Below are 26,851 nucleotides of genomic sequence, written 5' to 3'. Positions count from 1 at the left end.
TTCTAAGGATAGTGAATGGTGAAATCTGGAGTGATAGTAGAAGACCTGGGTATACCCAGCTCCGCCTCTTGTCTCCTGTGTGACCTTGGGCAAATCACATAACTTCTCTGTGCCTCAGTTACTGCATCTGTAAAATGAGGACTAAGAGGCTGAGCCCCATGTGGGACAGGAACTGTGTCCAAGCTAATTATCTTGTTTCTATACTGGTGCTTAGTACAGTTCCTTACACGTAGTAAAACACTTAACAAATAGCATTATAAAAAAATCTACAGCTAGTGCCAGTTGGCTAAGAAGGCTTAGAAACCTCATGGAATAGACTTTTGTTAACCTCCTTCACCAGGGACAAGTTACACAAGCAATAGCTCGATCTACAGTTAAAGGGCAGTGTACCAGGGCAAGATGCTATTCTATAATTTATATCAGCAATATCATCTGGGTGAGAGGTGCCCTTTGAGAGGTGACCATTTTTTAATACTGATAATAATAATAATAGTATTTGTTAAGTGGGGCCAGACACTCTACTAAGTGCTTGAATAGATACTAAATAGGTCAGACTCAGTCCTTGTCCCACATGAGGCTCACAGCCTAAGGAGTTATAAAGAACTACTTTTTTAAAGTGGTTCTTGGGATAACAGCGAGCCAATCCCTGCCACTGGAACATGAAAAATCTTGTCTTGTCAGCCAATTAATATCAATCCATCAATCAACCATTTACTGTGTGCAGAAAATTGTACTAAGCGCTTGGGAAAGTACAATGCAGTAGAGTTATTAGATGCAATCCCTGCTTGTAAGGTGCTAACTGTATAGAGGGAAAGACAGACATTGAAATAAATTATAGTTAGGAGAAATGGCAGAGTATTAGGATATGTTTCTGAGTGCTCTGGGGCTGGGGGTGGGGTAAGTGTCAAAAAACTAATACCGGTATTCCCTGAATCCCCAAAATCTTCAAACGTTCTGAATCTCTCATCCGGGTTTGCAATCAAACACCAAAAAGTTAACCTGCCTGCAAAACATGTTTCATCTACCTGCTTTCTCTCTGGGAGGAATGTCAGTAATCAAATAACCACTATCAACAAACCTTTTTAATTGTGTAGATGAATTGTGGCTCACCCAGTGTGAGCAGAGATTTGTGAGGTTATATATGGTAATCTCCCTCTCTTCTGCTCTGATACACAGTTGATAAGGATGAGATTAGCCAGCAGTGCCTATCTCCCTCTTCCCCACTCTTCAGACTCTAAATTATTCAACACTGTGAGAGTGCTTATCAATGCCATTATTTCCATAATATGAATGAGAATCTGGTAGCAAGGAGAGCAAATGCGTGTCTGAGTGGGGCAGGAACATTCTACCTGTTGTGGGCAGAGAATGTGTCTATGATTGTATTATACTCTCCCAAGTGCTTAGCACAGTGCTCTGCACACATTAGCGCTCAATGAATATGATTGACTGACGGCGGGGTTGATGGGAGGTAGGACAGGTCCAGTGGCCCCTGCAAATCCTGCAGTCAGGTCTCGGTGTTGGATCCAAGCTCCACAGCCATTCGGAGAAAGCTCAGTAACCCTACCCAGTGAAGGTAGAGGAATTTCTGCTCCCCATCCTCCTTGTGTCCCTGCTCCAACCATTCAGTCAATTGATCAATCAGTGTTATTTCTTAAATGCTGACTGAGTGAAGAGCACTGGTCTAAGCGCTTGGGAGAATGCTCAGAGTACTTTGATGGGCTTATGGTGTAGAAGGGGAGGCTGACTTCAAAATAAATTACATATAGGCCTGAGGGATCCCAACAAAAACCTGCTAAATATCTGGCATCCTTAATCCGGTGATAATGAAGGACTTTTCCTTGGAAAGGTGAATTTGCTGACTTTCTCAGGTTTTAAGAATTAAATATTCCCTCAAGCTTGGAGAGAAACATGACTACAAAATGAAGTGTCCTGAGAAGTTAAGGGAGAGAGCCAGAGAGCGATTGGTCAGCTATTTCGTCTATGAACCTTTTGCACCCCTTAATTATCATTGTTAAAGACCACCTGTCTGCTTTGCCACACCACCCTCAGGCCTCTGTATCCTTTCCCAAATTAAATTAGATTTAGAGTGGATATTTTTTAAGTGGCTGTTTCTGAAAAGTTGATGTTTAAATTTTCACTTTTGTTTTTCTTCATTCTGGAACAGGATTCTGTTTTCTTTATCATGAAATTGCCTGATTCCCTTGATCATACATATGCAATAATGAGAATAACTATAGTAAGGATCATAATAGTTCTTGTATTTGTGAATTGCTTACTGTGTGTCATGCACTGGGGTAACTATGATCCAATCAGAAAAGACACAGTTTCTGTTCAACCCAGTGCTTACAGTGTAAGGGGGAGGCAGAATGTGCATTTAATCTCTATTTTACAGATGAGCTGAGAAACTAAAGCACAGGAATGTGAAATGTCTTGTCCAAGGTCATACATCAGAGAGATGGCAGAGGCAGGATTAGAACCCAAGTCTCCTGACTCCCAGGCCTGAGCTCTTACCACTAGATCACTGTGGGCAGGAAACATACCTGCTAATTCATTCAGTAGTATCTACTGAGTGCTTACTATGTGCAGAGCACTGTCCTAAGCACTTGGATTGTACAATTCGGCAACAGATAGAGATAATCCCTGACCAATGACAGCTCACAGTCTAAATGGGGGAAATAGCAAAGCAAAACAGAACAAAACAAAAACAAGACAAAATTATCAAGATAAATAGAATCAAGGAGATATACACCTCATTAACAAAATTAATAGGGTAATAAATAATATATACAAATTAGCATAGTGCTAAGGGTAGGGGAAAGGGGAGGAGCAGAGGGTGGGGGTGAGAGGAGAGGAGAGGAGGGGAAGCAGAGGGAAAGGGGGTGCTCAGTCTGGGAAGGTCTCTTGGAGGAGGTGAGCTCTCAGTAGGGCTTTGAAAAGGGGAAGAGAGTTTGGTGGATGTGAGGAGGACAGGACATTCCAGGACAGTGGTAGGACGTGGGTCAGGGGTCGACGGCGGGATAGGTGTAAATGGGGGACAGTGAGGAGGTGAGCGGCAGAGGAGCGGAGTATACAGGGTGGGCAATAGAAAGAGAGAAGGGAGGTGAGGTAGGAGGGGACAAGGTGAGGGAGAGCTGTACTCTTCCAAGAGCTTAGAACAGTTCTCTGCACATAGTAAGTGTTAAATAGGCTAGACTACTGTGTCAGCCTTCTCTCTGACCTCCCTTCCTCCTCTCTCGCCCCGCTCCGGTCTATTCTTCACTCTGCTGCCCGGCTCATCTTCCTGCAGAAACGATCTGGGCATGTCACTCCCCTTCTTAAACAACTCCAGTGGTTGCCTATCGACCTCCGCTCCAAACAAAAACTCCTCACTCTAGGCTTCAAGGCTCTCCATCACCTTGCCCCTTCCTACCTCTCCTCCCTTCTCTCTTTCTACCGCCCACCCCGCACGCTCCGCTCCTCTGCCGCCCACCTCCTCACCGTCCCTCGGTCTCGCCTATCCCGCCGTCGACCCCTGGGTCCCGTCCTCCCGCGGTCCTGGAACGCCCTCCCTCCTCACCTCCGCCAAACTGATTCTCTTTCCCTCTTCGAAACCCTACTTAAAAATCACCTCCTCCAAGAGGCGTTCCCAGACTGAACTCCTCTTCCCCCTCTACTCCCTCTGCCATCCCCCCTTTACCTCTCCGCAGCTAAAGCCTCATTTTCCCTTTTTCCCTCTGCTCCTCCACCTCTCCCTTCCCATCCCCACAGCACTGTACTCGTCCGCTCAACTGTATATATTTTCGTTACCCTATTTATTTTGTTAATGAATTGTACATCGCCTCGATTCTATTTAGTTGCCATTGTTTTTACGAGATGTTCTTCCCCTTGACTCTGTTTATTGCCATTGTTCTTGTCTGTCCGTCTCCCCCGATTAGACTGTAAGCCCGTCAAACGGCAGGGACTGTATCTGTTGCCGACTTGTTCATCCCAAGCGCTTAGTACAGTGCTCTGCACATAGTAAGCGCTCAATAAATACTATTGAATGAATGAATGAATGAATAAATAAGCACCACTGATAGATTGATTGACTCCAAGTAGTCTAACTGTTTTTTTAAAGGGTCCTTGTTAAGTGCTTACTATGTGCCAAGCACTGTACTCAGGACTAGGGTAGGTACAAGATAACCAGGTTGGACACAGTCCTAGTAGGAGGGAGTATAATTTAATTCCCATTCTCCAGATGAGGAAACTGAGGTACAGAGCAGTTAAGCAAGGTATCCCAGGTCACACAGCAGACACATGACAGAGTTGGATGAGAACATAGGTCCGCTGACTCCCAGGCCCATGCTCTTTCTAGTAGGTCGATCTATTTCCAACTTGACCCCTCGGGCACTAAGAAGTCCAGGAGTTTTCCCATTCCATTGCTGTACTTGGTCCTGGGTGAGAGACTTGGACAGGCTGTAGGCTAGCCCTATCCCAAGCCATCATTCCCTCCTGTTTCCCAAAGTTGCTTGGTCATCCCTGTAGTATACAGTTAGTGGGACTGTCTTGCTTACGGTTCCACTTATGGCCTGAAAGAACAAAGGCAGGTTGCAAAGAGACTTCATTTCTCAGAGTAGAACTGAGCGCCTGACGTCCTAATTAATGCCGTTCCAAGACTGCACGAAGGCATTAAGTGAATAGTTTTCTAGCCGTGTGCTGTCTATTCGGGCTCAGGAATGCCAGTCTCTAGGGTGGAGGGTCCTGCATTTATGCTTTGCACTGCTTCTTGATGTAAGACACAGACATGATTCAAGATGAATTACTGGTTTAAAAGGCTCATTTTTTATTTAGAAAAACTACACTAAATTGTTATGTTTGTCTTGTTCACAGAAAATGAATTTTCTTTTCCAGCCTGCAGATGTGAACATTTTTGTTTTCAATTCCCCAGTGATTTTCTCTTGGAAAATCTGGGAACAAAGATGAGTGGACTAGGGAATGAAGGCACTCAGAATCCAACAAACCATCCCTTTGCTCATTGGAGTGCTAGGGATTAACCTTTTCATTGAGTAAAATGTTTTGGGGGCCGGATCATGTCTACACCTGTATTGGATTGTTCTCTTCCATGTGCTTAGTACAGTGCTCTGCACACAGTAAATCCTCAGTGAATATCATTGATTGATTGATTGATTAAGCTTTTGCTATAGCCACCATAGGCTTGAATTCTCTTTGGAGGGAGACTATTGGAAATTTTCCCAGTATCCCATAAGGGGTCTCCCAAATAACAACTGCTTCCCTCACGGCTTTGACTACCATCTCTACGCAGATGACACGCAGATCTACATCTCTGCCCCTATCCTCTCCCCCTCCCTTCAGGCTCGCATCTCCTCCTGCCTCCAGGACGTTTCCACCTGGATGTCTGCCCACCACCTAAACCTCAACATGAGCAAGACTGAGCTTCTCATCTTCCCTCCCAAGCCCAGTCCTCTCCCAGACTTCCCTATCACCGTGGAGGGTACGACCATCCTTCCCGTCTCTCAGGCCCTCAAATCTCGGTGTCATCTTTGACTCATCTCTCTCGTTCACCCCACACATCCGATCCGTTACCAAGACCTGCCAGTCTCACCTTTACAATATTGCCAAGATCCGCCCTTTCCTCTCCACCCAAATGGCTACCTTACTGCTACGGGCTCTCGTTATATCCCGGCTAGACTACTATGTCAGCCTTCTCTCTGGTCTCCCTTCCTCCTCTCTCGCCCCGCTCCAGTCTATTCTTCACTCCGCTGCCCAGCTCATCTTCCTGCAGAAACGTTCTGGGCATGTCACTCCCCTTCTTAAACACCTCCAATGGTTGCCTATCGACCTCCGTTCAAAACAAAAACTCCTCACTCTAGGCTTCAAGGCTCTCCATCACCTTGCCCCTTCCTACCTCTCCTCCCTTCTCTCTTTCTACTGCCCACCCTGCACGCTCTGCTCCTCTGCCGCCCACCTCCTCACCGTCCCTCGGTCTCACCTATCCTGCCGTCGACCCCTGGGCCACATCCTCCCGCGGTCCTGGAATGCCCTCCCTCCTCACCTCCTTTAATCTAATTCTCTTCCCCTCTTCAAATCCCTACTTAAAGCTCACCTCCTCCAAGAGACCTTCCCAGACTGAGCTCCCCCTTCTTTCCTCTGCTCCCTCTACCCCCCCTCACCTCTCTCCAGCTAAACCCTCTTCTCCTCCCTTTCCCTCTCCTCCTCCCCCTCTCCCATCCCACCCCCTCAGCACTGTACTCATCCGCTTAACTGTATATATCTTCATCACCCTATTTATTTTGTTTATTTGTTTAATGAGATGTACATCACCCTGATTCTATTTATTTGGCATTGTTTTTATGAGATGTTATTCCCCTTGACTCTATTTATTGCCATTGTTCTTATCTGCCTGTCTCCCCCGATTAGACTGTAAGCCCGTCAAAGGGCAGGGACTGTCTCTATCTGTTGCCGATTTGTACATTCCAAGCACTTAGTACAGTGCTCTGCACATAGTAAGTGCTCAATAAATACTATTGAATGAATGAATGAATGAATGAATGAACTTTGGTCCTTCCTGAGCCCTGGTTGCCTCAGAGATCAGGAGGTCAAACTGTTGTCTAGTGCTAGCTGGACACATCAGAGAGGACTGTATTGCCAGAGGTCTCAACGGAATACTCTTGGCTGCACTTGTGACTCACTGATTGAAGTGGAAAGTTGTCTAGTGGAAAGAACACTAGAGGTTGCCCATCCACCTCCATATCAGACAAAAACACCTCACATTGGCTTTAAAGCACTCCATCACCTTGCCCCCTCCTACCTTATCTCACTGCTCTCCTACTACAACCCAGCCTGCATGCTTCATTCCTCAGGTGCCACTAACCTACTCACTGTACCTTGGTCTTGTCTATCTCGCTGCCATCCACTCGTCCACATCCTGCCTCTGGCCTGAAATGCCCTCCCTCCTCATATCAGACAGATAATAGCTGTCCCCCACTTCAAAGCCTAATGGAAGGCACATCTCCAGGAAGCCTTCCCTGACTGAGCCCTCCTCTTCTCCTACTTCCTTCTGTGCTGCTGATACTTGCTCCTTCATTCATCCTCCCTCCCTTCCTTCCCCACAGCACATGTGTATATTTCTGAATATATCTGTAATATATTTATTTATTTATATTAATGTCTGTCTTCCCCTCTAGACTGTGAGGTCGCTGTGGGTAGGGAATGTATTTGATGTTATATTGCACTCTCCCAAGCGCTTAGCACAGTGCTTTGCACACAGTAAGCACTCAAAAAATATGACATTCTAGGACACTTTTCTACTTTCTAAAATTACCCAGATCAATCTACCTAAATCTGGGTCTGTTTGAGGTAAATTGAAATTTTGGTCAATGTTCCTGGGAGTCAGAGGACGTGGGTTCTAATTCCGGTGGCAGTACTCACCTCCTGCATGTCCTTGGGCAAGTCACTTAACTTCTCTTCCTCAGTTTACTCATCTCTAAAATGCAGATTCAGTTCATGCTCTCCCTCCTACTTAAACTGCGAACCTCATGTGGTACAGGGGCTTCCTCTGACCCGATTATCTCATCATACTCCAGCACTTAGTACAGTGATTGGCACAGATAAAGCTATTAACAAATATCACTATTGTATATTATATATTATTATTATAGTAACCTGATTGTAAAGGTGTTTGTGTTGGCATCATCTCTTTTCCATAAATCACCATAAATGTCTTTTCGAGGGAACTAGTTTCCAAAAGGAAACCAGCTTCCTTGTGCAGGAATCCAAACTAACCGTAACTGAAACCTACCCTGGCTCCCCAAACACTCCCGCACTCAGAGATAAACACACAAAAGCAAACTTCTTTGGGGCAAGAGTTAAAAAATTGTCTGCATCCAGTGAAATTCAAAGGAACTAGCACAAAAATACGATGTGTCATGCCATTATCAGCTTGGCAAGGACATCCATATTGTGGATGTCAAGCAGGAGTGCATAGTATTGAAAACCTGAAAATAAAGAAGATAGGAGCATGACCTGTTGAAAAGGATGGGAAAACAGTGGAATGTAATAATGCTGATCCCTGCTGACATCCAGTTCCCCGATTGGGTGCAGGTTGCATTCTTGTGAGCTCTGGGTTTGTAGTACTCACCTGATCCAGTGTCCTCATGTGGGTTGCGTGCACAGCAGATTCTTTGATAACCTCCTCAAGGGCAGTGATCCTGTCAACTTCTCTCATGAATTCTCCCAAGCCTTAGTCTGGTACTCTGCATGTAGTAAGTATTCAGTAACTACCGTCGATGGATTGATGATGCAGCCCATGCTCCCCCAACAGGCTCATGGTTTTGGAAGAACACCCCCTCGTTCCCTAATCATGTTTTGTTTGTTAATAGTGGCATTCCTTAAGTACTTTCTATGTCTCAAGATCTGTACTAATCGTCGGCGTAGATTTGAGGTAATCAGGTTGGACACAGTCCCTGTCATACCAGAGGCTCACAGTCTAAGTAGGAGGGAGACAGGTATTGAGTCTCCATTTTACAGTTGAGAAAACTGAGGCATAGAGAAGTTAAGTGATTTGCCCCAGGTCACAAAGAGAGCAAGGAACAGAGCCTGGATTAGCACTCAGGTCTTCTGACTCCCAACCCTGTGCTTTTTTTATTAGGACACACTGCATCTAGTTAAAACATAAATGTGCTCTGACAGAACTGAGTGCACTTCTACAGTGGCAGAAGTGAGGGAAAAAATATGTATTTAGTTGGTTTAGAGACATGGAAACCATCATGACTTGATTAGAAAAGATTAATAGATAAGCAGAAAATTTGTTTTGAATAACAGAGCTTGGCTAAGCTGGAGGCTTATGATACAAAAGAGAAGCAGCCAGGAAATGTGAAACTGAGCTTTCTGATAACAGAGATTTGGATAATCATGGAACTGAGCTTTTTGATAATGGAGATTTGGATAATCAAGGCACCACTGTATCGGCCTTTCCCAGGTGAAAATCAAGCAACAAATTGTTCCCAAGGAGAAGCCAGTTGTCCCTGTTTCCTAGAGTTGCAGTTTGCTAAATATAATGCACAGAAGTCACCTTGCCATAAGAAGAGGAAAGAGGGTGCTCATTCTGATCCGAGATGGATCAGTAAAGCAGGCTTGAATTCAGAACATCCCCTATAGCCTATGCAAGAAGGATATCTAATCAATCATCCTCTTCTCGACAGGCTGGGCCCATCTAAAGGCGGCCGGTTTATTTGTTTGACAAGAAAGACGGCCCAATTATTCTGACTTTATTCAAACTCCTTGGAAAATCTAAGTTGGAAATTAGACCTCTTTCCTCCTCAACCGGAGGAGGATTATATGCAAACGTGGGAGATCAGATTTCCGTTTTTAGTGTGACCACCCACTCTGTGGCCCCCAGAGACCCTCCACCCCGATTGTGTTCTTCTTTTCGTTCAGTTGTATTTATTAAGTGCTTACTGTGTGCAGAGCACTGTACTAAGCGCTGGTGAAAGTACAGTACAACAATAAGCAGTGACATTCCCTGTCCACAGTGAGCTTACAGTGTGTGTCAGACCACGGTCCACCTGGCCCAGAACCTCCGAGCTGCAGTCGTTCTCAATGGCAGAATGTGGAGAAACTGCAGTCCCAGAAGACCAGGGCCTGGGACCTACCACAACTCAGAACCAGAACTGGAAGCTGCATTTTTGAGATTCTCTGACTTCACCCTAAACTACTCCACCCCATCTCTGCTCACCAAAACTCTGTTCTGCTCACTCTCAACAACCTAAAGTCATCCCTCACCAGCATCTCACAGCATCAGCTCATTCCCATTCAATCCAATCCCACCTCTTGCTTCATCCCCTACCCAATCTCCCAATGTATTTCTCTTTGAAGAAACCTCTCCTTCATCTGGGACTACTTCCTAATCATATCAACCTCCTCACCACTCATTCTGGGCTCACTCCAGAATACACTGTCTTCCGTCATTCTGTCCCAAGGGCGATTCACCATCTGCCGCTACCCCCTAACTCAACAGGAAAGGGGGAGGGATCGGCCTGCTCCTTGCCCCTAATGCCACTTTCGCATCGGCCCATCTCCTCTATCCCTCACCTTCCCTTCACCATGTCATCAACCTCTACCTTTCACTCCAGCGACTCGTTGCAGACATTTACAGTGGCTGGCTTTTCTGAGCTATTTTGATGTATTTTTAAACCTTCTTTCTCTATTGTTCCTCTCCTACTCTGATCAGTCAATCAGTGGTACTTCTTAAAGTACCAGAGAAGCAGCGTGGCTCAGTGGAAAGAGCATGGGCTTGGAAGTCAGAGGTCATGGGTTCGAATCTCAGCTCTGCCACTTAGCTGTGTGACTGTGGGCAAGTCACTTCATTTCTCTGTGCCTCAGTTACCTCATCTGTAAAATGGGGATTAAGATTGTGAGCCTCACGTGGGACAACCTGATTACCCTCTATCTACCCCAGCGCTTAGAACAGTGCTCTGCACATAGTAAGTGCTTAACAAATACCAAAATTATTATTATTAAATGCTTTCTATGTGTAGAGCACTGTACTAAACACTTGGAAATCCAATATAACAGAATTAGCAGACATGTTCCCTGCCTATAACGAGCTGACACTGATCTTCAGGGAACTTCACTGTCCATGTAACTGTTCCTGATTACCCATCAGCCATCCGCTTCTTCTCTCTCCTCAACTCTACTGACCTCTTGGATTAGTCCACATCACTTACCCATCAACTTGGACCCACAATGGATCTCATCCTCATCCATTTGTAACTTCATCAACTCTGAATTCCCATTTTCCTACCACAACCTCCTAAACCTCCTTTCTCGCCCCACCCTCCCCTCCGAAATTGTATCTTTCCACATAGAGTTCTTTGATCTCTACGCCCACTTCACTCATCCCAGGACCTCCTGCCCAAAGTGGACTCTCCCTACACAGCTTCCCCTCTCTGAACGTACAAAGCCATGGGCTTTAATAATAACTGTGGCATTTGTTAAGCATTTATCATATTCCAAACCCGAGGCTAGATACCAGGTAATCAAGTTGGACATGGTCCCCGTCCCACATGGGCTAACAGTGTTAAGTAGGAGGACAGTAGTATGTATTGCATCTCCATTTTACAGATGAGGAAACTGAGACACAGAGAAGTGGCATGACTTGTCCAAGGTTACACAGCAGACAAATGATAGAGGCAGGATTAACTTGCAGACCTATCTAGGAAACAGACCCCTTTATAATGACAATACCTCATAATGATTGTAAAGATGATAAATGGTGATGATGCAGTAGTATCTGAGTTCTACTCCGGGCTCTGCCACTTGTCTGCTGTGTATCCTTGGACAAGTCACTTCACTTCTCTGTGCCTCAGTTGCCTAATCTGTAAAATGGGGATTAAGACTGCGAGCCCCGTGTGGAACATTGACTATGTCCAACCTGATTATTTTGTATCTGCTGCAACACTTAGTACTGTGCTTGGCATATAGTAAGCATTTAACAAATGCCATAAAAAATATAAAATAGTAATACCTTGAATTTGTAGCAAGGCAGAATTATTTTTCCAAAGCTTTCTAATTAATGGTATATGATTTTGCCCTTATAAGGTAAAGTAAGCAAGTTTTTCCTTAGCAACAAATGTTCCAGCAGTGATTTGCCCAGGGGGTCCCCATTAAGACCTTCCAAAGACCCACCGTGACCAACACACTGTGTCTTCTCCTGGACTTCCAAAAGAACTGCAGGCATCAATGAGTAGGCTATTTTAAACAGGCAAAGTCACGGTTTGAATATTAAAGTCCTGGCTTCCCTGTAGTACTTCTTTCAACTGCTTCTCAAAGGAATGAGGAGCCTGAGTATTCTAGATCGAGATGTCTTTGCTTCTTACTTGCTTCTCAATGAATCTTCTTGCCCATTTCACCCTCTTCCAGGGTCATAAGTAATGATGATGATGATGATGGTATTTGTTAAGCACTTTACTATGTGCCGAGCACTGTTCTAAGAACTGGGGTAGATACGAGGTAATCAACTTGTCCCACATGGGGCTTACAGTCTTAAACCCTATTTTACAGATGAGGTTACTGAGGCACAGAGAAGTTAAGTGACTTGCTCAAAGTCACACAGCTAAGTGGACAGGGAGGGCTATTAATATTGGGCTGAGGGAAGGAAAGGGGAGTAAGTGGACACAGTGCCCTGGGCATCAAAAAACCTGGGTTTTAATCCAGGCTCCACCAGTTACTTGCTGTGTGACATCTGTGCTTCAGTTCCCTTATCTGTAAAATGGGGATTCAATACCTGCTGTCCCTCCTACTTAGACTGTAAGCCCCATGTGGTATTGAGTCCAACCTGATTATCTTGTCTCTACCCCAGCTCTTAGTACAGTGCTTGGCACTTAGTAAATGCTTAACAATTATTATTATTATTATCATCATCAGACACAAGTAAATTGCAAACTGGAAAATCTTCCGGATGACCATGTTTCTCCCTATCAAAAATTAACAATAAAGTCCTTATAAAAGGTTAATAATACCCTTGGAGATGGGGCCTATGAAATATTAAATATCAAATTACTTGCCATGAATAATATCAATAGATTAACATAATGTAAATTCTCCTGTGGGAGGTATCCGTTCCTGTGGAAATACTAGTCTCTGGCATAGAATTGATGGTGGAACGAGATTGGTGAGAAACACACCAGAACCTTTTTAGTATTGCAAGTGTTTGTTCACCAAACTGACAGGTCTTTCATTCTGCTTAGTGAGGATAGCTCATAAGGAGTAGATATACTCCTCAGCTTGGGAAATCAGACTGAGGCATAATGAAGCCCAATCACAAGAAATATCATAGAAACACCAGAGTCTTTGGCCAAATAAGACTCGCTGCTTGACAGACACTAAGCATTCTGACAATGCGCCTTTTAATTTGGGAGGTGTGTTTCTCAGCGTGGCTCAGTGGAAAGAGCACGGGCTTTGGAGTCAGGGCTCATGAGTTCGAATCCCAGCTCTGCCACTTGTCGGCTGTGTGACTGTGGGCAAGTCACTTAACTTCTCTGTGCCTCAGTTCCCTCATCTGTAAAATGGGGATTAAGACTGTGAGCCCCACGTGGGACAACCTGATCCCCCTATGTCTACCCCAGCGCTTAGAACAGTGCTCGGCACATAGTAAGCGCTTAACAAATACCAACATTATTATTATTATTATTATTCTCCAAGGCTTTTTGGGAATGACACGTGTTTTAAGGAGTATAAGAAATGGAAAAAAAAAATACTGTCACCTAAGGAAGACCTGCTTTCCGAGAGTTAGACTTCAAAGCTGTGGAAAGACAGCTAACATCAAAACTGCCTGAAGAGATGTTCTAATCTGAATGCTATAATATACTCAATAAATACGATTGAATGAATACTGAAATAGAGCAACCAGTAGAGGACACCTAGTGGTTTTCACTTTTAACTACATGTGGGTCTAGAAACTCAAGGTAAACTGGAAGACGTGATCTAGTTCTTTTTCACAGGAGAAACAGGCTAATTGTTATTAAACTGTGTGATTAAAAGGAGCCTGGGTAACCTTCTCACAGCATGGGAGCAGTTTTAGGGAGATAATGCTACCAATTTCGCATTTTAAGTTCAAACAGCTCAGGATTAGGAGTTCCTCTTCTGGGATAATTTAATAGAGTTTTCCGCACATCTATTGGCTCCACTTTGGAGGTAGATTTGATTTAAGAGAACCATTTGAGGAAAAAAAGGAAATTTTAAAAAGCATCGCTACAGGCAAATGTCCTCCCATAATCTCATAACAGGTAACTTTTATAATATCCATAAAATAATCAGCACCTTGATGATGCTATAAAAGAGCTAAGTGTTACCAGAAGTTACACTAGCAGAAGTATTTTCAGGGGCGGGTCAATCTGTCCTTAGATCCATCCTCCCTTCTTATGGAACCTTCTTGGCTTCCTGAAGGAGATGTGATTTTAGGAGGACTTTGAAGGTGTGGAGCATGGTGTAGTGGATACAGCTTGGGCCTGGGAGTCAGAAGGCATGGCTTCTAATACCAGCTCCACCACTTGTCTGCTATGTGGCCTTGGGCATGGCACTTCACTTCTCTGTGCTTCAGTTACCTCATATGTAAAATGGGGATTAAGATTGTGAACGCTACATGGAATAAGGGCTATGTCCAACTCGATTTGTTTATATCCACCCCAGCCCGTAGTACAGGGCCTGACACATAGTAAGCGCTTAAGAAATACCGTCATCATCAAATGCTTGTACCTGTGCTGCCCTCCTGTGGGAGATTAGAGAGGAACAAGTCTCCTGAGCAGCAGTAGGAGGGAATGAGGGCAGAGGCCATCTAGATCACTTGTCAGCTCTTGAGGCACCTGTGGTTTGGGAACTCCGGGCTCTGTGACCATCCCAGATATGTCTTTTAAGAATTTTCTCAGCGGCTATGAGAGAGTGATGGGTAGGGTCACGGGACAGGATGGGGAAAGGGACCCAGGGCAGAAACCGGAAAGGGGAAAGTTCTTCCCCCTAAAGGCAGGGAGTTCAGGAAATCTGGGTATTCTGGGGCACGAGTATCTGGAGAGAGAGAGAGGATGGAGGTAGAAATTGGGAGATCAAAGTCTCGCATTTCCTGCTGCCTTCAAGATATCTCTGTTTGGTTGTCCTCCATCACCTCAAACTTACCGTGTCCAAAGCAGAACTTCTTACCTTCCCACCCAAATCCTGTCCTCCCCCTGACTTTACCATCACCGTGGATGGCACCACCATCCTCTTCTCTCACAAGCCTGTAATCTTGGAGTTATCCTGGACTCCTCTCTGTCATTCCATCTACATATGCAGTCCATCGCTAAATCCTCTCGATCCCACCTTCACAACATAGCTAAAATCTGCCCTTTCCTCTCCATCCAAACTGCTACCATGTTAATACAATCACTTATCTTATCCCAACCAGATTACTGCATCAGCCTCCTTGCTGACCTCCCAGCCTCCTGTCTCTCCCCACTCCAGTGCATTTACTAAACTCTGCTGCACGGATGATTTTTCTACATATCACCCTACTCCTCAAAAAACTCCACTGGTTGCCCATCCACTTCCACATCAAAAAAAACCGCCTCACTATTGGCTCTTAAGGACTCCACCACCTTGCCCCCTCCTACCTCACCTCGCTTCTCTCCTTCTACAATCCAGCCCACACACTTCACTCCCCTAGTGCTAACCTTCTCACTGTGCCACAATCTCACCTATCTCACCACCACCCCTTTTCCCTCCTGCCTCTGGCCTGGAATGCTCTCCTTCCTCAAATCTGACAGACATTTACTCTCCTCAGCTTCAAAGCCTTACTGAAGGCACATCTCCTGCAATAGGCCTTCCCTGACTAAACCCCCCTTTCCTCATCTCCCACTCTCTTCTGTGTCACTCTGATTTTCTCCCTTTGCTCTTCTCCCCTCCCAGCCCCACAGCCCTTATGTACATATCTGTAATTTATTTATATTGGTGTCTTTCTCCCCCTGCCTTCTCTCCCGCCCACACCCCCCAGCCCCGTCCCGACTGTAAGCTCATTGTGGGCAGGGAATGTTCATTCATTCATTCAATAGCATTTATTGAGCGCTTACTGCTTGCAGAGCAGTGTACTAAGCACTTGGAAAGCACATTTGGCAACAGATAGAGACAATCCCCACCCAACAATGGCTCACAGTCTAGAAAGGGGAAGACAGACAACAAAACAGAACAAGTAGACAGGCATCAATAGCATCAAAATAAATAAATAGAATTATAGATATATACACATCATTAATAAAATAAATAGAATAATAAATATGTACATATATACAGAAGTGCTGTGGGGCGGGGAGAGGGGTAGAGCAGAAGGAGGGAGTAGGGGCGATGGGAAGGAGGAGCAGAGGAAAAGGGAGGCTCAGTCTGGGAAGGCCTCCTGGAGGAGGTGAGCTTTCAGTAGGGCTTTGAAGGGAGGAATGTGTCTGTTTATTGTTGTATTATACTCTCCCAAGCACTTAGTACAGTACCCTGCCCACAGTAAGCACTCAGTAAATACGATTGAATGAATGAATGAATGAATGAATGAATGAATGAATGAATGAATGAATGAATGAATGAAAGAGGATCTGCCGGCTCCAGAGAAGGCAGGGACCTGGTTGTGGGGGAGGAAAGGACTGCACTAGAATCCCCGCTGCCTCAATTTTCTACGGTGGAATGGTCGAAGCCTGGGAGGTGATTCCCTGGACTCTGGAGACAGGAAGGAGGGGTCAGAGCTTTAAGGGGGCCATTACATTGCAGCCTTGGGTGATCGGCATATGGAGGGTAAAAGGTGACCCATGCTTTCCCTATGAGAGGGAATGCAAGGAGTTAAATTGAATGAACAATCATGGGCATTTATTGAGCGCTTACTTTATGCACATCACTGTACTAATCACATGGGAAAATACAATGCAGTAGAGTTGATAAATGTGATCCCTGCCCACAAAGATTTTACAGTCTAAAAGGGGAGACTGGTTTTAAAGTAGATTAGGGATGGGGGAAATAGTAGAGCATAAGATTATTTACATAATAAGCACTTAACAAATACCATCATCATCATTATTGTTATTATCAGTACTGTGGGACTGGGATGAGTTTCAGAGTGCTTAAGGAGTACACAACCAAAGTTAAACTCATTAATATTTTTGCTTCCTCCAAACATTTGCGTGCATACACATGCACACACACATGAACACACAGATGCGCACACACATAGTCTGAGCATCCTACAGATAAGTGTGACAGGAGAGTTATGGGGACCAAATACCTGTTGTAGAGGTGTGCAATATTATACCTGCTTATAAATCCTATATTTATATTAATTTTTGTCTCTCCCTCTAGATTGAAAGCCCAGGGTGGGTAGGGAATGTGTATTAAATGTGTATCACCCTACTCTGATGTTTAATACAGTGCTCTGCACACAATAGACACTCTGCACAAAATAGACGCTCAATGAATGCCATCTATCGATTAATCGATCCCTGTTTGTGAATTTATTTATTGCAACCCAACCTGCATGGAAGCTTTTTTTCAGAATGAAGTTTTGCCACCCTGCTCCACTGCAGGGTTGCTCTGCCTCTGTTTTCCCAAGAGTCCACAGCTTTTTTGGAAACCAGGCTCAATCATTGCAATCCTTGACATTATGACATTGCATCTGTTAGAGGGAAAGCTCCTTGTAGGAAAGAAAAGTATCTAGGGTTTCTGAGATACTTCCAAAGCTCATAGTTGAGTGCACTGTACTCACTGGGTGCTCAATAAATAGCCATTCTGCTGCTACTACTGACCCCCTGCTCATAGTCTGCCAACTACAGGCCACCATCCTGACCCGCTTGGCTTTCCTCAGTGAGGGGTCCTGCCCATGGACCTGCTTTGCAGCAAGCACTAAATCTATTCCTGACCTCATCTAGAATACTTCTACATGAAAAGAAAAAAAGGATGCTTTAGAATACAGAGGAAAGAAAAAGTATCTTGAAAGCAAGTTATCTTATAACCAACCATCTTGTTTGATGTTGTGATGTAGTAACCAGTAGGAAATAGATTATTAAACCCATTAATCAATCAGTTTTATTTATGGATTGCTTACTGTGTGCAGAGCACTGTTTTTAAGTACTTGGGAGAGTACAATATCTGGCAGACAGTTACTCTCCAACCCTTCAAAGCCTTATTGAAGGCACATCTCCTCCAAGAGGCCTTCTCTGGCTAAGCCCTCTTTTCCTTTTCTTCCACTCCCTTCTACGTCGCTTTGACTTGCTCCTTTTAATCATGAGAGGGAGGAATGAAACAATTAATCAAGGGCTCAATAAATACCATTAAATACCTTTTAATATTTAAATGGTACCTTTTAGTAAAGGGCTCAATAAATACCATTGATTGATTCATTCATCACCCCCCAACCCCACAACACTTATGTACGTAACTATAATTTTATTCATTTATATTAATGTCTGTCTTCCCCCCCTAGACTGCAAGCTTGTCGTGAGCAGGGAATGTGTCTATACTCTCCCAACCATTTAGTACAGTGCTCTGCAAACAGTAAGCACTCAATAAATACAATTGATTGACTAACAGAGTTCTGGACATAATACCTGCCCATGAAGGACTTACAGTCTCGAGGGGCAGACAGACATTAATGTAAATTATTTATAAATATGTACATTAGTGCTGTGGGGCTGAGGGTGGGGTAAAGAAAGAGTGCAAATCCGAGTGCCTGGCAAATATTTCCAAGTCTGAGTGATGGTAAATTTTCTCTTGCAAGTCATAAGTCATGATATCCTATGATAATCTGGGTAGTATAATAATAACATTGGTATTCAGTGCTTACTATGTGCCAGTCACTGTACTAAGCACTGGGGGGATGCAGGTTAATCAGGTTGGACACAGTCCCTGTCCCACGTGGGACTCAGTCGCAATCCCCATTTTACAGATGAGGGAACTGAGGCCCAGAGAAGTGAAGTGACTTCCCCAAGGTCACCCAGCATACAAGTGCAGAGCCAGAATTAGAACTCACGACCTTCTGACTCCCAGTGTCTTGGTGTGTCCACTACGCCATCCGTCTTTCTGCTTGCACAACCTACGTATGATCTGAAACCCAGCAATATAATTAAAGCTCTTGTTATGCTATAAAAGGCTTTCAAAAACCAATCTACAACAACCTACCTGGCCCTAAGCTTTAAATACTTTATCGGTCAGCTTGGAATTCATCACTTCTTCTGCTGAAGCTAGGAGGGCTTTGCTTCGATTTATCTCTCCCACACAACATGTTTGTCGTAATAAATCTTTCGCCAGCCTCCTTGGTGCAATAAAACTAGTCTGACACGTGTGCGGTTTTACTCAGGTTTTTCATCAAAGCAAAATCAAAGACTTTAACGTACAGCAACAGTGACCTGTTGTTTTGAGGCATAACGTGTTCAGGCCCCAGCGACAGCTCGGCCCGAAACTGAAGAGGAAATAAAGTGAAATATCAGGGGTTCAGAATCCACGGTTAAATCTTCTCCCCTCAGAGGATCCCGTTCTTTGGAAATATGGCCTGGAAAGGGGCAGGGTCTGTGCCACCTTTTCAGTACTGGTTCAGTTCAGCTTCTGGTGAATCTGGGTGTTATATGGGGAGAGAAAGCCACTAGATGGTGCAGCCTAGCAGGGTTGGACTGGGCAGCAAAAAGAAACTCCAGAGAGCAAAACCCAGAATCACGCTGCCGCAGTCCAAGGCCCACAAACTGCCAAAGAGAGAGAGGAGGTGGCTCGTACATGTGCTAACCTAAAGGCAATTGCTAGAGGCTGGAGGAATACATGTAACGGGTCCAAAACTGCATTTGGTTGAGCTTTTATTTCACAACTGTTTCCTCAAAACACCACTGTGCCGTTTGTGAGCTGGCTTATTTTTAGAGAGGTTTTAGGAACCCTCACGAGGACCCTAGCATTTCTCATCTCCCCATTTCCTCTCAGACTGGACCTTTAAAACCTACACTGGGAGGAGCTGCTGGAGAAAAGTAATAATATTTCTCTCTCCTTGAGAAGAGTAGTAATCTAAGAGCTGTTTTTTCTACTTTTCACAGACGTTTTCATTGGAAGCAGACTCAGAAGAGCAATGTAAAAACAGAAAAAAAAAATGTTTAGTTGAATTGTTAGAGCATTTCTGGACATAATATGGACTTTAGTCTTCTGATCATTATAAAATACCAGCAACTCATCGAGTGTTTTCTCTGTTAATTACCTTTCAGCAACATTTTGTAGTCAAAGAAAAACTGTTGATGTTGCAAACAAATGGATCTAGAATAAATTGGTAATATACCTCCTCCCTTTCTTCCCCTAAAATGGATTACAAAGTGAGTTTCAGGGGAAAAAGATAAAATTTGAAGCAATTAACATAAATGAGACCATACTTTATGATAAATGTGCTAACATTCTTTCTCTCCCCCTTTTTATTTCTCTTGAATCCTGAAAATCAGCAGTTTCTCATCTACCTTTCCATCTTGGATTTTTCTATCTCCTCTGGAGTCTCCTTAGCTTTTATTCGTTGTTTCCCTCAGTTTATCTCCATAGCTTGCGTTATTTCTTCATTTGATTGTGCGTCTGCCGAGCAAAATGCATAATGGAGAGTTGCCAATTATTTGGTGAATCTGGGCCGAGAATGCAGTGAAACTAGATACTTCTGGTCTGAGGAATCGACACTGGGGAGGATGCAGAAAAAATGGAAGCTTCCATTTCATCAGTATAGTTGCTAGTGAGCTCACAGTAGGGCTCATAGGAACACTCTCCTATGGACCAAAGCAGCGTGACAAAGAAAGAAGGGGAAGAAAATTGTTCCTGCCTTCGAGAAGCTTGCACTCTATAATTATGTCTGGGCCAGAGATAGTACACAGAATTATAAGCATTATACCATCTGGGATATCCTTGGCCACAATGTCTTATGACTGTACCCTTCTTTAGAGAAAATAATAAGCTCTTCAGATTTATAAATGTTCTCACAGGGGAGAATGGTCTAAATGAGCGTCACAACTGTTGCTCCTCTTTTTTGTTTCTGAGTCCCTTGTGAGCCAGGAACTATGATATTATCGAAAGAGCGTGGGACTGGGAATCAGAGGACCTGGGTTTCTAATCCCGTCTCCACGATTTACTTGCTGTGTGACCTTCGACAAGTCACTTCACTTCTCTGTGCCTCAGTTCCCTCATAGGCAAAATGAGCTTTCGATATATGTTCTCCCTCCTACTTAGACTGTGAGCCTTATGGGGCAACTAATTAACTTGTAGCAGCATGGCTTAGTGGAAAGAGCACGGGCTTGGGAGTCAGAGGTCCTGGGTTCTAATCCCGTCTCCACCATTTGTCTGCTGTGTGACCTTGGGCAAGTCACTTAACTTCTCTGTGTCTCAGGTACCTCATCCATAAAAATGGAGATTAAAAAATGTGAGCCCCACGTGGGACAATCTGATTACCCTGTATGTCCCCCAGGGCTTATAACAGTCCTCAGCACATAGTAAGCGCTTAACAATTACCATAATTATTACTATTATTATTATTACCCCAGAACAGAGTATAGTGCTGGTCACATGGGAAGTGCTTAACAAATACCACCATTATTAGTATTATTATCATTATTTCTCCACATCGCCTCAGTGTTTAGGTCATTGCATTACACACTTTAAGTCCTAAATAAATGCAAATCTGTGATGATGATGGAGGCTGGACAGGTGCCCAGATCCAGGGTTAGTGCACTTCTCCTATTTCCTTTGCTCATCTGCCTTCAGAAAACAGATACAATTTGGGTCCCTTCCTCTTGAGAAGCAGTATGGCATACAGGAAGGAGAACAGGCCTGGGAGTCAGAGGATGTGAGTACTAATTTTGGCTCTGCCACTTACCTGCTGTGTGATTTAACTTAACTTCTCTGTGCCTCCATTCCCTCAAATGTAAAATAGGGTTTGAATGCCTCTTTTCCCTCATACTAAAGACTGTAAACTCCACGTGGGATATATGGAAGAGGTACGCCCTGATTACTATGCACCTACCCCAACCCTTAATGCAGTCGATGGAACACAATAAGTGCTTAAAACTACCACAGTCAATAGCATTATTATTGGAGAAAATTCTGGAGATCTTCCCTCCAGACAAGGAACCTTGATGCTGAGAGTGTCTGTGATGCTGCCACTGAGTTCAGAGAGGACAGATAAACTCGTAGGAGCACAAGGATTCATTCACAAACATTGAAATCTTTTGTATTCTGGACCTTCCTGGGATCAGTCTTTCTGGGGAAGCACTGAAGGCAACACATCTTACTAGGCTAGGGTCTAAATGCTCTAAAAAGTAGAGAATATATTGCTCTTCATGGCTTTGAATAAAGCTGTCATCATTCTGTTTGCGGGAGGATGGTCCCCGTGTGGGTAAACAAATAGACAAACCTCAGTAGAAATGGAAGCCACTCCACATATCTGTCTATCTAGCTATGCATTCTTACAGTCCTTTTCATGTTTAGGGTAGCTAGCCCCTTGACGTTAACATTTGGATTGAGAACAGATAACAGAGCCCATTCCTTCCTCTTTCTCTGTAGTGATTAGTTGAGTGGAGATGGAGCATCATTTCATGAATTATATTTTTAGATGTTATTCAGGATCCTCTATAGGCTGCTGGTTGTTGGAGCCTCTCAAAAAGCTATGGAGTTTGTTTTTTTTTTCCCCTCTAAGAGAACAGCTCAGCTTGATTAGGGTGATTTTACTCACTCAGTGATGAGACCAGAGAAAAGGAACTTCAGGCCAGGCTGCATCTCAGGGAGAAGAGAGTCCATAGACCGCTCTGAGGACTGTTTCCTTTCTGTAAGAGAATGCTTCTTTTTTTTTCTAATGTATTTGTTCAGCACTTACTATGTGTCAAAAACTATTCTAAACATTGGGGTAGATACAAGTTAAACAAGTTGAACACAGTCCATATTCTAAATAGGGCTCACAGTCTTAGTTGTAGGGAGAACAGGTATTGTACCCTGATTTTTCAGTGGAGGAAACTGACACATAGAAGTGAAGTGACTTTCCCAAGGTCACACAGCAGACACGTGGCAGAGACAGGATTAGAACCCAGGTCTTCTGATTCCCAGGCCCATGGTCTTTCCACTAGGCCATGCTGCTTCTTTATGCTGCTGTCTGCCAAAGGGGCCTCAATGTCTTCCATTTCCCCCATTTCCCGGAAGGGAATAGGAATCAGACTACCGCTTGTCCCCACTGCTGCTTTAGCCCCATCTCAGCCTTTCCATCCTTCCCTTTTCTTTCTTCAAAACCCATGTCATTCACTTTTAGCACCCACCACAATTCTTCATTGCCACTATCTAACACCTCTGCAGCCTCACCTTCGATACAGAGCAATTTAGTCATTTTTCTCACCATTCTTCTCTCCTCTCCTCCCTTACACTAATGTTTGGGGGCTTCATTGCCCATGAGGATGTTCCAGGTGAGCCCCAGCCACAGACATCTTCTCACTTCTCAAAGTTACAGAAATTCCACTTCACCCACCCTCACCTACTCTCAGTCAGTGTTTCAATCAGTGGTATTTATTGAGTTCTTACTGTGTGCAGAACAATTTCCTAAGCACTTGGGAGAGTACAGTACTTCAGAGTTGATGAACACGTTGCCTGCCAACAAGGAATTTACAGTCTATTGAACTTTACTATCTGCTGCATCTCATTATCACTGGTCATTGTGGTTTATCGACCCTCAACATCTCTGAAATCCTACTCTCCAACCACAACATTTAAATCTGCCTTTTTCAGATAAGCAGCGTGGCATAGTGGATAGAGCGTGGGCTTGGGAGTCAGGAGGTCATGTGTTCTAATCCCGGCTTGGCCACTTGTCTGCTGTGTGACCTTGGGCAAGTCATTTCACTTCTCTGTGCCTCAGTTACCTCATCTGGAAAATGGGGATTGAGACTGTGAGCCCTATGTGGGGCAGGGACTGTGTCCAACCAGATTTGCACTTAATAAAGTGGTCAGCACATATTAAGTGCTTAACAAATACCTTAATTATTATTATTATTATTTCCGACACCTACCCTGCCACAAAGCAATTATTTATCAACGTTTTGATGACTAGTTAGTAATGTCACTTTCCAATATCCGAAGACTACTTTTTCATTATATGTCTGTTCATGTCAGATTTGAAGATACAGGCCTGGAAGTCAGAGAACTTGAGTTCTAATCCCAGCCCTGCCCCAGACTTGCTGAGTGAACTTGGGAAAGTCATTTAGTTTTTTGGTGCCTTAATTTCCTCCTCTGTAAAATAGGGATGAAATACCCATTCTCCCTCCTACTGTGAGCCCTATAGAGGACAGACAAGACACTGTATCTAAACTGATACCAGCATTTAGGACAATGTTGGGCAGAGAGTAAGCATTTAACAAATGTCACAGTTATTATCAGTTGTTATGGTTGTTTGATTCTTCGTCCGTCATCAGGAGTAAAGCAGGCTATGTTGCATTTCCAGTCGCCCAACTCAACAAGTACCCTTCACATGGAATACTAGCCTGCTCTAAGAACCTCAAGTAACTCTTGACTGAATGGATTGCATGCAAAAATCCAAACCCTTTAAATGAGAGAAGCAGCATGGCGTAGTGGAAAGAGCGTGGGCCTGGGAGTCAGAAGGTCATGGGGTCTAATCCTGGCTCCACCACTTGTCTGCTTGTGTGACCTTGGGCAAGTCACTTAACTTCTCTGTGCCTCAGTTACCTCAGCTCTAAAATAGGGATTGAGACTGTGAGGCCTTCATAGGACACGGACTGTGTCCAACCCGATTTGCTTGTATCCACCCCAGCACTTAGTACAGTGCCTGGCACATAGTAAGTGCTTAACCAATACCATTATCATTATTAGCATTATTACACAGGAAAACTCTATGCGGATGATTGTACTCCAGAAATAGGCCCACAAAAGACAGGCAAATTATTATATGTAGCTTGGAGAAAACTAGGGCTAAGGTCCAGCCCAAAGAGGTGAGGTAGCCTTAGACTAGAGGGTTGTGTGAACTTGGCCCAACAACTAAGTGGCCCTCTAGACTGTAAAGTCCTTGTGCGCAGGGGTCATGTTTACCAACTCCATTGTACTTTCCTAATCACTTGGTACAGTGCTCTGCATACAGAAAGCATTCATAAATAATAATGTTTATCAAATGCTTACCAAATGCACTTACCACGTGCAAAGCACTGTTCTAAGCACAGGGGAGGATACAAGGTGATCAGGTTGTCCCGCGTGGGGCTCACAGTCTTAATGCCCATTTTACAGATGAGGTAACAGGCACAGAGAAGTTAAATGACTTGCCCAAAGTCACAGAGCTGACAAGCGGCGGAGCCAGGATTTGAACCCATGATCTCTGACTCCCTAGCCGGTGCTCTTTCCACTGAGCCACGCTGCGCCACTTGCTATTGATTGATTGAATGATTGCGTGGTGTCTTTTGGTCAGTGTCGAGTGGAGGTCAGGGTGCCAATGGAGAAGTCATAAAAAGCCAGAAAATCATCAGGTCTGTGTCTCCAAGGCTGAATGGGAGCTCTTAGTGTTATTATCAAAATCAGCACAACATTTTCAAGCTCTCATGCCTACTCTGTAGCAATCCAAGAGGATACCCTTTCTTATAGAAATAATTCACATCCCTTATCACTGCCTGTAGTCATAACAAACACAGCTGCAGTCTGGTCAGTTTTCCAAATGAAAAGCATCATGTCTGAGTATCTTGTGCCTCAATTTTCCTTTTCAAATACCTAAAGTTTTTTTACATTATCCCGTTATTTTCTAGGGATTCAACGGGGGCTGTGTACATTTATATATTATTATATTCTTTTTATGTATACATGTCAGGCAAAGCCCTCTCAGGATGGCACGTGGAGAGTTTCCAGTACTCTACCAGTCTTGGCTATGGAAGGTAGGGTCAAGCAGAGGCATACCCATTCCATTCCTAGCTTGGGCAGTGGCTAGGGAGTGGAAGACAATCTGCTACAAGTCAAAACTCACCTCTGCTGGGGAGTGGTGGTGTGGGAGAGAGTCGAGGCCAGAGTCTCAAGTTTACTGTGAGGAAGAAGGAAATGGTAATCGATTTCTGTATATTTACCAAGAAAACTCTATGGGTACACTACCAGAACGTTTGAAGATGGAGGTAGGGCATTCTGGGAGAGATGGGTCCATGGAGTCATAATAGGTCAGAGACGACTTGACAGCATAATACAAGATACCATGTGAAACACCATCAAGACACCTCCCTTCAGGCAGGAGAGAAGATGTGAGCAAAGAGTCAGAGAGACAGATTCATTCATTCAATAGTATTTATTGAGCTCTTACTATGAAATCAGGGTGAAGTGAGTAGGTTGGCATTTCATACTAATGTCTGTTTCCCCATCTAGATGGAAAGCTCATTGTGGTCAGGTAACATATCTGCCAACTCTATTGTACTGTCCTCTCCCAAGTGCTTAGTACAGTGATCTGCATATTCATTCATTCATTCATTCAATCATATTCATTGAGTGCTTACTATGTGCAGAGCACTGTACTAAGCACTTGGAATGTACAATTTGGCAACAGATAGAGGCAATCCAAATAAACACTCATTAAAAACCATTGATGATGATAATAATAATAATAATAATAATAATGTTGGTATTTGTTAAGTGCTTACTATGTGCAGAGCATGTTCTAACGCTGGGGTAGATACAGGGTAATCAGGTTGTCCCACTGAGGCTCACAGTTAATCCCCATTTTATAGATGAGGTAACTGAGGCACAGAGAAGTTAAGTGACTTTGTGTGGGCTGGGTTGTTTCTGGAGAGGATTGAGGTTAAGTAGGAGGGGGAGAGCTGAAGGATCATGAAAATCGAGGGCCCTGATTCCTAGATACTTGGCAGATTTGATGAATCAGCACTAGTCCATTCCTTGAAGATGCCAGAAAATTAACCTTCTAACGTATTTTATTAACTTATTTAGAACTATCTGAAATGCTCCTCCATTTTTCAGAGGGAATGTCCCTATTAACTGGAACATTGTCAAAAGCTGTTTCTCCCTATTTTACAAGGCCCTGTAATTCACTTCTAAGGAAGTGAAGAGGGCAAAATGCTATAAACCTTAACACATCACCACTCGGTTCTTTCTTCTGAAACTTTGCCCAAACAACCCTGGATACCTAACTTATGCTCTGATAGGATCAAGTGAGAACGTTTGGTGAGTGGTTGTGAATTGTTAGATGGTAACACTCATCCAAGTTTTGATTTTTTACAGAGTAGCTCCTACACTTTCCTAAAACAGTGAAAGCAGATAAGGAAGAAAATTAAAAAAACAAACCAAGAAATAAACTAACAAAAAACATTTTGCCAAGGGTCTGGGAAGGCAAAATTACCATTCTGAT

At 43.9% G+C, this 26,851-nt stretch overlaps 1 protein-coding gene and 1 non-coding gene across 5 annotated transcripts in view; both read left to right on the top strand.

Annotated features, from left to right (window-relative positions):
- CTNNA2 (catenin alpha 2) overlaps window positions 1-26,851 on the top strand; it is a 1,145,386-nt gene that overhangs the window by 716,357 nt on the left and 402,178 nt on the right. The window lies entirely within an intron of this gene.
- On the top strand, window positions 25,324-25,461 carry LOC114805611. The gene has a single exon (XR_003753582.1). It is a non-coding gene; the product is annotated as a small nucleolar RNA SNORA7 (small nucleolar RNA).

Source organism: Ornithorhynchus anatinus, chromosome 18, assembly GCF_004115215.2.
Source record: "Ornithorhynchus anatinus isolate Pmale09 chromosome 18, mOrnAna1.pri.v4, whole genome shotgun sequence".
NCBI lineage: Eukaryota > Metazoa > Chordata > Mammalia > Monotremata > Ornithorhynchidae > Ornithorhynchus > Ornithorhynchus anatinus.
This window is presented reverse-complemented; position numbering and strand designations above follow the sequence as displayed.